Below are 12809 nucleotides of genomic sequence, written 5' to 3'. Positions count from 1 at the left end.
ATGTTGAGTTTCGAATTGATTTGAATGTTAAAGCTTGAATGTTGATTTTCGAATACTAAAAATTTGATTTCGCGTTGTTTAAATAACGTTGGCACAAAATAGGCAACGCCTATCGTGCACATTACCCCTTCGCCGTCGCTACGTACCCCTAAGGTATTATCTGTACATTCCGAAGTGATGACGTAGCGACGGACTTGGGTTTTCCATTAATGAATGGTTTTGTGAGACCTACCTGGTCCGATCTCTTCGTTAAAATTGCTGCATTACCTATTCTAAGAAACTAATATTTATCTATACCTACAGAAATAAATACATTAAAATTGAATACAACTAGAATAAAATACAAAGTGTTGACTATCTAAAAATACGAACAAAATTAAATATTTACAAAAATTACAACCCTAACAAAATTGATTATGCATATATACAATTATTAATTGAAGCCGCAACAAAGCTTCTGTTATAAAAATGCGAAAGCGAATGTGAAAATGTATGCGGAACTTCCGTAATTGCGGAAGCGGAAGCAGAGATCTGGTGCAAAACTACTAAACAGCTTTTCCGCCATCTTGCCCTGTTGTTGTTTATCAAGCACTTAATTAGCACTCAATTATCAGACTGTTTTCGAATCTTATTCCTCACGTGCTTTTTTTTATAGTGGTACCTGATTTTTTCTTATATTCCCCTGCTGAGTAAGTCTAGAGACTTTAATTTTATCAGGTCTCCAATTTAATTTGTCCTAATGTTGAATATCTAATAAGCACCTAATTTTCTATAACTTGCCTATATCCGTTTTCTTAGTATATTTTAATGTCATGACGTTGTACCAGTAACGCAAATTTGAGTGTAAGTAAAAAAACACTTAATTTTTATACTCAGCACCTAATTAGCACCTAAAAAGAACCCAATTTTGGCATGTTTTATATTCGATTCCTGACTTTACATTGCCAGCTTCACAGAGGTTCCGCACTTTCCTGTTTTCAGCCAACATCACATTTTTTGAAATCTAGAGCAACCAACATCCCTAACTATTTCCGAATAATAATCAAATTCTACCTCTTCCCCTCTTTACTCCTGTTTCTGCTTATAATATGCCCCTAATTAGCCTTCCATGCTGAGAAGGTATCCTCCCAGTCCATCTCGCCTAACTTCCATCCCTCTATTCGCTTACGATATTTTTACATACTCCTTCCAGCATTTTCTATTTCATATCGTCAATCGTCCATGTTTCACACCTGTACAGAGCCGTGGAAGAATAAAGAATATGTCAGAGTGAAAACTATTATTACTCCAAGACCAACAAGTCTTGTTTTTCCCTCTAATTAATTCACTGTTAAGCAAAGAGAAGATGTGAATTACACGTTTAATATCATTTTAGAATTTCAACAGCGATTTCATACAAGTAATGATTTAACTTTACATCTTTTCACATTGTTTTTGTAGCAACTTTTTGGACTAATCACATTTAAATGTTTCAATGGCCGGCTCCTCCACCAAAATTATATTATACAGTAGAGTACATCTTTAGTTTAGTTAGTTCAAGATAATATTACAATCGTTTTAAAAAATTGCTATCGTACTTATTACATACTGAATTGCTATATTAAATCCAAGTACTTACTGCTCTTTCAAGTTAGCCTAAAAACCAAACAATTCTTTAAAGTAATTTATTTAATGCAATAAAGCTTTATGAAGTTATTAACATAAGAACAGTTATATCATCATCATCATCACATACGGTTGTCGTTCCGAATACTGGTTAGACACGCATTTCCATTCTTTCCTATCCTGAACCAATCTTCGGATTTCCCGAAAATTGATATATTCCACATCCCTGACTGCGAATAGTAATATAATCCAGGTCTTCATGTGTTCCTCTTTAATCGTATTTCTACTTCTAATAAATATGTTTCTAATTAACCCTTCATGTCTCAGAACCCTGTTTTTCCTTTTTTAGGGTTCATTATATCATAAAGAAAAAAAGGAACCTTTGTCCGTATGCATGCTTGTAAAACACTTTCTCAGGAACGCGTGGAGGTTTCAAATTGAAATGAATATCAAGTACTCAGGTCTACAAACCCTTGGAGCCGTGAAAAAATCAAACTTCTATGTCGAGACAATCAAAAGGTACGCCCGTGTATGCCCCTTATTTTGACACTCGCAATGGAATCAAAACCTAAAATCATGAAATTTGGTAAGAAGCCAAATAAAGGGAAAAATTTGAAAAACGCAAATTTGCAGTTACATCAGAAAAAAATCACTAATTTTGGGGAAAAATTAAAACATTCTCGGAAAAAGCGGGAAAAATCTTTGAGATTTAATTACCATGACGAATTAGCTATTCATATATATTTATCGACTTTCTTAGCCTTCTTTGTTCTACAAATGAGTTACATAGCTTTTGATATTTTAGGAATATGTTTATATTATATATATTATGTTTATTTTTAGTAAATTTGGCTTTAGGTAATTCATAAAGTTATTTCATTTTCCGCTTTTTTTACGAATTCGGTTTTTTCTTTAGTTGTTCTGTAATCAGTTCTGATGAAGCAAAAATGAACGCCTTCGGTACCTTGGCAGTCATCCAAATTCGTGATTCAGAAGATTTTCTTCCTACGTTTCTTTTTTACATATTGTAGACTTCGTTTTTCATATTTCCCTATATTATTTGGTTCAACAGATACAAATAATCCTTCTAATAAAAAAAGATAGAGTGCACGGGCTTCCTCGGTATTAAAAACCACAGTAAAAAAGAATAACCAACATCATTATGAATCAGAAAAAAAGAATACAAATAAAATTTCATAAATGTTATTGAAAAATAGTTTAATTTTAAACTTCTATACAAAAAACAGATCTGCAGTTATTAAATATTAAAGGATAATTTGGACTTAAATCAACAAAAAATAGATTTTTTTTGTCAAGGATAATAGATAATAATAAATAAGTAATTCTTTAAGTGTAGGGTTTTTAACGATTTTTTTAGACCAAAATGATGCAGTTTTTAATGCCTCAAATGCGAGTGTTTCCATAAGTTCTCGTTAGTATGAGTTGGTAGTTTAAAAAAATTATTCGTTAACGAAAAGACATCTTTGAAAGTTTTAAACTTAGAAATGATTTTCTCGAAGTGAAAGCAAAACAGTTTCAGTTTATCGTGTGGAGGAATTCTGTACAAAACACTCCCTAAATACTAGAGGACTCATATTTTGGGAGACTGATGGGGATGACTGGAAATACTATTATATTAGTATTTATACCAGTATTTAAACGATAATTTGTAAATTTATATTTATCAGAATTTTGTCACATGAACGAGTCATAGTATGACGAAGCAATTGTTACGGGGTTTTTGTTACGGTTGATATGGAGTTTCAACAAACATCGCTGACAACTACTAATTTTTTTAACGGTTTTCTCTTCTGAAAAATATGCAACCAAAATTAAGAAAATCGAAGATAAATCTATAAGAAATTTTGAACTGATTAGACATGCAACTCCTCTTTCCTTATATCGTGAGGCAATCTTCGCATTTCCCTATTGTAACTAGAACAATCATTATTTATTAACAGTAATCTAATTTTACTCCTCTTATCCTTATCATTCGCTTCTGATACCACATTTTGAACGCTTTTAACCTCTTCCTTTATAGTAGAATAATAAGACTAATTTAATGAAAAACAGGAGAAATGCTTAACTGTTTGGGTGCATTTGAAACCAGGGGGTTACGAGTTAGTTGATAGAACTCGGAAAACATGTCTTACGCCGATTACGTATAATAGCCTATTGTATGTACCCGGCAAACCTTCGACTAATTCATAGAATAAGTAATTATTTCATGAAATATGCAATAGGTAATATTTTAATAATTTCTTCACAGAGTTTTAGACATTCCTGTAAACAAAAGGGGGCACGTAAGTGGGTGAGTGCTCTGCCTTTTCCTGCCGAAACCTTATGATCTTATGCAATTAAAAAAAAGCATAGTTTGATTACAGTTAGGTCCTTCGTATGTTAGTCATAATCAGGAACTTCACTTAATTTTAACCTCTTAAATTTTGTCAACTACAGAATATTTCTTTCTAAGCAAATATCTATTTACAATGTCATGTTTTGCACCATTTTTAAATTTATCTCCCTTTTCTGCCATTACTACTTCAGTAAGATGCTATTATACATTTTACACTTAAGGGTTTACAGAGAGCATGTAAGAATACCTTATTTTTTTGTAGGTATTTAAAATTTTGACGCTACAGATCGAACAGTTATCAATAATCATTATGGCATAAGCACTTTCAAACCCAGCTGTTTAATTTGCATTTTCTAGTACATGCATTAGGACACGATTTTGCTTAATACAAATTATTATTCCTTATTTCATGAATTTGACGATAATTACACGTATTCGTAATATGAAATATTAATGTGAAAATTCATTTTGAATTTTCCGGGAATCAATTACCGGCGGAGCTGTAACAACAGCAACAAAAATTTTCCCTCAATAACCTCAGGTAGTTTTTAGCGGGTGGAAAATTGAAAATGAATTTTCACATTAATATTTCATATTCATTGCAATTTCTCGGAACAACCACCATTGAGGAAATAATCTTAAACAAGAAAACTTTTTAAAAAAACATTTTGGCGTTTCATTCCTATCTGCTACTTAGTATATTAGTAGGCGAGCAGTCAGACTATGCCCGGCGGTAAGGCGAAAAGTTTGCTTTAAGGAATCGTGGGAACGGGTGAGTGGTGGTTGGAATGAGAACGATGAGATGGACGAAAGGACAGAAGAGAAGTGAAAGATTATCTGTGGAATATTACTGCCTCAGCATTTACCTAAGTGATCCATGGAAATCACAGAAAAACTTGGACTAGAGCAGGCGGACCCGGAATCGTACCAGTGTCCTCCCAAATGCTAATCAGTTGTTTAAACCTTTAGGACAGATTATACCGCTCGGTCTTAAAAAAAGCTGAGCAATTCATATAATTAGGATTCGTAATCGCCACCAATAGACGCACAAAACGAGACTTAAGACAATAAAAAAAAATAGTTTATTCAAGTGTGCTGGACGACAAATAAAGGGTGAAGAGCAAGAGATGAAGATGATGGTCTGGGCGGAAAATGTTAATAGACTTGACAAAATTAAAAATGAATACATCTGAGGCGCGTTCAAAGTCGCTGATATTCAGGATAAGATGCAAGAACACCGTTTACGCTGGTATGACCACATAATGCGCCGTAATAAAAAAACACATGACTAGTGTCCGACCGAAACTGGTTTTTACGACCGAAACCGAATTTCGGCAACGGTCTCAGTTTCGGCCGAAACCGAAACCGAAACCTCCTTATAAGGTTCACGTTTTGAGAGAAAAATAAAGAAAACGTTATTATAATCAGTCAGTTTTATTTTTTTATCTTTAAATCACATATAGCTCTGCAGTCTTTGACATTTTCACTTATTGATAATCAAATCAAAATCAACATAACATTGCGTAGCATTCGGGAGGACGCCGTTTCGATTCCGGGATCGTCTGCCTTGGTCCAAGTTTTTCTGTGGTTTTCTTGGCACTTAGGCAAATGCTAAGGCAGTAATATTCAACAGATAATCTTTCATTCTCTTCTGTCTTCATTTCGTCCGTCTCATCTTTCTCACCTGAACCACCACCCACCCGTTCCCACGATTCCTGAAAGCAGGCTGAAGAGGGCCTTCCGCCCTACCTTCCGGCATAGTCCGGAGGGACTGCCCGCCCACCAGCATTACTGGCTGGTGGGAATGAAACACCCAAAAGTTGTTTTTTTAATGAAACCAAATCTCGAAGAATAGAGAACAAGTATTAGGGGGCTGACCCCAGGTAGTAAGGGAAACCAGGAGATTGATTGCCCTATCTTTTAAATTCGAACTATATTTACTTGAGATGACTGAAGAAAGAATGTACAACTTTAAATTGTATATCAATGTTAAACAAATTAGGTTTTTCACGTAACAGTTCCACCTACAAAATTATAAACTAATGAATACGAGACTTTTCCTTTACGTTCGCTGCGATTTCTACCTTCATGCCAAAGCAGAGAAATTACTCTAATGCGAATTTGTCTTTCGAGGTGAACGCTGTAAGATTATTGCAGAAATTAATAAAGGGGATATCACTAACCAAAAACTACAGCGTAGAATTAATTGGAATTTTTCACACACAAGCCTTTTTATATGAGCTCTCAAAGCATATAAAAATTATACGTCTTAACCCGAGTCGAAAAATTGGGACTCATTTTATCCTCAAATGAACTATTTAGACTCATTTTTTCCTCATTTAGACGTTTTTAATCTCAGATACCTCAATAAGTTTTCATAAGACTCATCACATTGGATTCTAAAAAGTCTCATTTTATTCTCAATGTCTGCAATCCTATGGCATTCATTGTATCATCAATATTTCCGATTGTACAATCCTCAATTTGTGCTCATTCTATTATTTTTCTCCTCAAATGCCTTATTTTGTCTTCAGAAGTCTGCACTAACTGAAACCTAGATAGTCTCATATTGTCCTCAATGTTTCTGGTCACACCAAATTATCTTTAAGTTCAGTATGCTTCCATTTTAAACTCAAATACCTCAATTATTACTCATAAATGTATACTGGCTGGATCTCGATTAATTTTTTTTACACAATGTCTCTAATTAAATCATGCTTTCAAGAATTTTTGTTAATTGTATCCCCTGTTAATTAATAGTTGCTTTCAGTTAAAATTGAGGCGTAAATGAGGAGAAATGAAGTACTCATATTGATCTCAAAAACCTCAAAGTTTTCATATACCTCATTTTGTCCTCACTTTACAGAGAAGATCGTTTCAAAATAGTCCTCAATTTAACCTCAACAAGAAAAGAATGAGACTTTTTGAAGACAAAATGAGGTTTCCTAAATAATCTTTACTCCTCAAAAGTCTCATTTTGTCCTGATACGGGAAAACCGCGGATAAAATGAGACTTTTGAGTCTTGTAGTTTGAAATATCCCTAAAAATTCTATTGAGATCAAATGAGGACAAAATGAGTCCCAATTTTTTGACTCGGGAAATGTGAAGTTGGGTGCAAAAGAATACAATTAAATCCTCTGTCGGGAAAAAACGAAATGACTTTCCGAACAACCCAATAATTTCAATATTTCTCACTACAAAACATAAATTTCTTTGATTTTTATTTTCTCTTGCATCAAGTGCTATTGGAGAAACCTTTCACACCCTCATTAAGCATGTTACTATTTACAGGAATCAACTACTCAGTCATCTTCAAGTATTAGCCTTAATAGTCAAATGAATATTGGTCAACTTTGATGCTTATAGCGGGAAAAACAGCCATACTTAACTTTACAAATGTCTAATTTGCCTTAGAGGGATTGTTCTTCTTTCAAAATTTTAGGTCAGCGGAAACTGCCCTACAGATTTTAAGGATTAGCCAATGAATCCATAGACATACAACGAAAGGTTCCCTTTTCTTTTCTTAAAATACCTATGATATAAGGTACCCCACAAACCTACATCATGTTACAAATTACCTTAAAAAAATGTGAAAAGTATATTTGGAATGTGGCCAAAAAATAACTATTTTCAACGTTTTTCATCACATCCGCGTATCGCTTAGATTACAAATACGGAATGTAATTTACCAAGGGAGGCCTCGAGATTTCAATTTCAATTTCGGTGCTGTTTTATTGATTTAATTCCACTCTGGATTAAGGATTTTGAAGACATAAGTTTTGGATTAATTTAATTAACTGTGGGACTATCGTAACGTGTCTATTTTAACTATTTACAATTATTTACAATCTCAATACAAATATTATAAAGGAATAAAGTTCGTTTGTGAGTTTGAATTTTTTCGTAATCTACTTATCTGATTTCAAAAATTCTTTTACCAATATATAGAATAGACCTTAAGGGCGGCTAACTTCTACTTTGGATTTTATACTATTACTAATCAGGTGCGGTAAAGTACTAAAGACGACCATTTGCCATATTTTCTGACTAATTCTAAATTCTCATTCTAATCTCAGTACAATCAGGACTCGAAATGTAACTTTTGTACAAAATTCGGACGCGTGTAAACGAAAGTCTAGGAATGCGTAACTGGTGCGTGACTATGTAAAGTAGTAATTAACCAAGGTAGAAATCATAAGTGAAGTTATTTTAGAAAAATGAAATAGGAAGACAGTTTAGAAGGAAGAAAATTGTTCAGATTAAGGTAGGGAACCAGTTGAAAGATAGTACAGTTGTAAATGACTCAAGATGAGAAATACTAGAAAAAGGAATTTAGTCCCAAATCACCGAAGAAACCCATCATTAAATTAGGAATTAGGAAGATATGAGAAATGTACCACAGATGTGAAACTGTTAGTAATCGAAATTGAATTATTAAAGAGATTAGAATAAAAATATTTGAAGAGATATAATGAAAAGCGAAATTGAAAAGAACTATTGGAATATTTACACAATAATAAAAGAATAATATTTGAAAAGACAAACACAATAAAACTACAATTCGAAAAATCAAACAAAAGATTACGGCAAGTAAAGTGGCCACACTAGAATTGGTCGCCAATGGCCTTTTCCGGACTTTGCACCCAATATACCTAACCAAAGGACAAAAACTGACAATTACAGAACAAGGATACATGTTAGAATGACAAAGTGCACAATTTCAGTACTTTACTTAGTTAGTTAGACATATCATAGTTTTTGTTCTTCGGTAAGAGAAACCTAATTTTTATTTGATTTTTTTGTCGAATATCCGATAAACAAGTGGTATTTTTATGCATTTGATTTTTTATTTTTGGGGTTCATCCTTTTCGGGAACTTCCAATTGGCCGTTTTTATCGTGTTACTCGCGATGCTTTTTATAAACCAGACAAGGTTCGATCAAGGTTAGCTATCGTGCATTTTAATTTTAGAAACACTTCATACAAAAGTTTTCAATACGTTTCGCTGTTTAAAGCGTCATATAAAAAAAATAATCATTCCCTGTGTCAACGTTTCATCGTTATGTAAAATTTATTATTCCTTCCTCTATTATATCAGCGATCATCAGATTAGAGGCATTTCGTTAACATTTCAATTATTGGCAGGGTGATGAAAAATCAAATCGAAATTATAATAGTAAATATTAATTAAAACAGGCTAAACTAAACACGTTGCGAGTTGAATACTAACCATTTTGTTACATGTAATAATCAAAACCCGACATGGTATAGAAAAATTCGTAAAAATAATTCCCTCAATAAACAAACAAAAGACACAAGATTGTAAAATCAAAATCAATTTTAAATCACAAAATTGTACAAGAAGTATAAAAAACAATTTAACTTTTCGGATCTTTTAATATAACATCACAATATTATATATTAAAGAAATTATGAGTGCTGTCACCACAGGGCAAAATAATATTACGTGGTTAGTATCAGCAATTTCTTACGCTGAATTGTACGATGTGTTGCATACCTATTTACAAAACAATTACTTTAAATTTTAATCATTGATACTGTACATCTATTAAAAACCATAATGGCCGACATCAGTGACAATGCGACATCAATTGAAAAAGAATGATGGCCGACACTACGTCATAGTGGTGCAAAAAAAAGTGGCCGGGGGCAAGGGGAAGAACTAGTAATGATAAACAAAAGAATACAAGACTTATCTGCTTATCATTTCCTATAAAACTCTGGGTTTATAAGCATTTCGTTTTACGTGGGGAGGGGGGTAGAAAAATAAAATCATTGATGGTTTTTTTTTTGGAATTTTTGTTTGAGTCCAGAACTGATTTTCTTTTAAAAAGCCGACCAAGCGAATTGGACATAATTACAGGATTACAATTAAAAAATAATATTTTTTACGATGTAACTGCAAATTTACGGTTTTCGGATTTTTCTCTTAACTTGTGCTACAAGGCATTGCTTTTTGCCAAATTTCATGATTCTAGGTCAACGGGAAATATGTTTTCATTTCCTTGCGAGTGTCAAAATACAAGCGACCGTATCTTTTGATTCTGTTGACCTAGAAATGTGATTTTTTCATGGCTCTAAGGGATTGCAGACCTGAGTTTTTGATATTAATTTGAACTCGATACCTCCACGCATTCCTGAATAAAAAGGGTCTTGACAGACAGACAATCGGATAAACGCACAGGCGGACAAAGGAATGATCTCAAAGAACTCAAAAAAGATTAGAATCTCTAAGACTTTTAGAGAGTTCTCTTCTATAAAAGACATTTCTATTACTTTCTTTTGATGTGATTACTGATGTATACCGATTTAAAGTCTTTCAAACTTAATTTGCATATTTTGGTAATGAATTTAAAAAAGAGGGGCTATTCATAAGCTACATAATGCTAATTAGGGAAAGGTGGGATTTTTGTTATAATTTTACAATGCACGGATTACGTAACGTTGTGGTTAGGGGCGGAGGGATTAAACCACTTCAGAGAAGAGAAGCCAAAAATTGATAAATTTTGCGTTACGTAATTTATGAACAACCCCATAAAATGTAAAACGTGTTTGGGGGGGGGGTTGTTTTTAAGCATATATCACATAATCAATATAACGACTAAATTTTATTTTTCAGAGCAATGCAGAAATCACCATCCCTTGAATTTCACGGTAAGTACTCTTTTGTATTTTCTAAAATTCACATTTACGTTCCTTTCTCAGTAGTTACTCAAATAATTCTTAAAATTAAAATCCTAACATCTGGTGGAAAACTGTTCCTATTAAATAAGTTTTTAATCCTTGTTTACTTTACGGTGAACGTAATTAGAATTGCTTCTCTTAATTTCCTTCACATGTTGCGTAACTAGGTAGAACTGAGTAGATACCTACGTATATTACGTTGAATGTGCGCCAGTATGTGAAATTAATTTTATTTAACGTCAGACTAAAATAAATAAGGTAAGATTTCGAATACACAATCATTACATTTTGAGTAGAAAACTCGGCAATAAATAGAAGGAAATGATAAATGGTATTCTCGACTATTAACTACGCCACTGTATTTTTTGGCATCGATTACGATAAACTAATACTACGAAACGAGTAAAAACGGAATGTTTATCAGATGTACAGTTATACACAAAAAAAGTGTTTTAATTTACGAAATTACAATTTGAAAAGCTATCCGGATATGGAAACTGATTCACTTATCAGTTTTCATCCTATTACAGTTTACAGAAAAACAATCCTACAAAAAAGACATTAAAATAATAACAATTTAGTGTTTGTTTAATAAGTCCATAGAGATAATAGAGTAGAAAACGCCTTGTAAGTCGCTATGAGGCTTAAGATGAAAAATAGTAAAGCCCCTTCGTCACTGTCTGTCTTTATATAATAATGCTTCTGATAGATTGACACAACTTACTATCAAGTGTGCGTGAAACAGAAACAGCTTTAGATGAGTTTCCTTTGTTTTTCTCTTAAAAAACACATTTCCTATGAGCTTTGTACCCAATTCTATAATCTCTGGTTAAATTAGGATGGAAGAAAGCGCTATTAGAGACATAAGGCGAAGGATATCGCAGAGTTGAGTTTAGAAATTCTAAAAAGGTTCTTAAAAGTGTATCTTTGGAGTACGACTTTGTGCCAGTGCCAAACATGGTCAGTGGGATCGGCAAAAAAATTAGATGCTTTTAAAATGTAGAGATATGAAGGTTAAGAAAATAGTAAAATAGAAGATGCTANCGTACTACAAAAATGGTATCGAAAAGTTGGAGGATCGCTATAATCAGTGTATCACCCTTGAAGGGAATTATGTTGAATAAAAAAAACGAATTTTGCAAAAAAAATGTGTTTTACTATTTTAGGCCGGGGACTTTTCAATTGACCTGTTATATCTTTGGAGTACGGCTTTGTGCCAGTGCCAAACATGGTCGGTGGGATCGGCAAAAAAAATTAGATGCGTTTAAAATGTAGAGATATGAAGGTTAAGAAAATAGTAAAATAGAAGATGCTATAAAAGTCAGTAAGGAAAGCAGAGATAAGATGATACGAAATCTTCTGGTGAGACATGTAGGGTTAGCTGGAGGTATAATTGAAGCAGAAAAAGGAATACAAGATGTTCTAGTTTTTGGAAAATTGACAGATTGGAAGAGTGGCTCAGGATAAGAGCGAGTGGAAGTACGTGACCAACCTATTAGCATAACTTCAACATGATGAGAAAAATATCTTTTAATAACAAAAAGTAACCAAGGTTATTCGAAATGCTGAATTAAATAGCCCATAATATAGAAATAACAAATAGATTCTACGCACATGAGTAATGGTGCCTAAATGCAGGGGCAGCATTTTACGCTGTGCCGTTCTTGAAGGCAAGGTTAAGTTTGGTTAAGCTAAATTTGATATTAATGAAAGGGGACTCTTAATTTAACTTTTAAAAAGTCCAAAGGATTTTTAGCTTGATATAGGCAATACCAATTGTAACAATAGTCGTTAGGTTTACGTCTTGTATTTTGCATTTTTATCTCAATTTTACGTTTAGTAAAGATAACTAATTCTTTATACCAGTTCTACTTATTTAAAATCTACATTGAATTTTGTACAGCAGCAAGTTTTTTTGAGTTATGATGTGCTGTAAGTAGATTCAAGACTCATGTTAAGTGTAAAGGCTCGCAATTTTATAAACACTGAGACTTTGTAACTGAACCCGCGATCGGTACAAATCGCTTCCATCGTTCCTTCCTTTATTTTTAACTTATCGTACAATTTAAGTTTATTTTATACGACCGCGTCGTTTTTTGGCCCAGCTTGTAAATTATTGGAGAGCCAGATGCGACGTGGGTTG

At 33.1% G+C, this 12809-nt stretch overlaps 1 protein-coding gene across 1 annotated transcript in view; it reads right to left on the bottom strand.

Annotated features, from left to right (window-relative positions):
* The window catches only part of LOC108739746 (rho GTPase-activating protein 6), a 196062-nt gene that overhangs the window by 182693 nt on the left and 560 nt on the right, over nucleotides 1–12809 (bottom strand). The window lies entirely within an intron of this gene.

This window comes from Agrilus planipennis, unplaced genomic scaffold, assembly GCF_000699045.2.
Source record: "Agrilus planipennis isolate EAB-ADULT unplaced genomic scaffold, Apla_2.0 scaffold252, whole genome shotgun sequence".
NCBI lineage: Eukaryota > Metazoa > Arthropoda > Insecta > Coleoptera > Buprestidae > Agrilus > Agrilus planipennis.
Note: the sequence above shows the minus strand (reverse complement) of the source record. Positions and strands in the feature narration are given on the sequence as shown.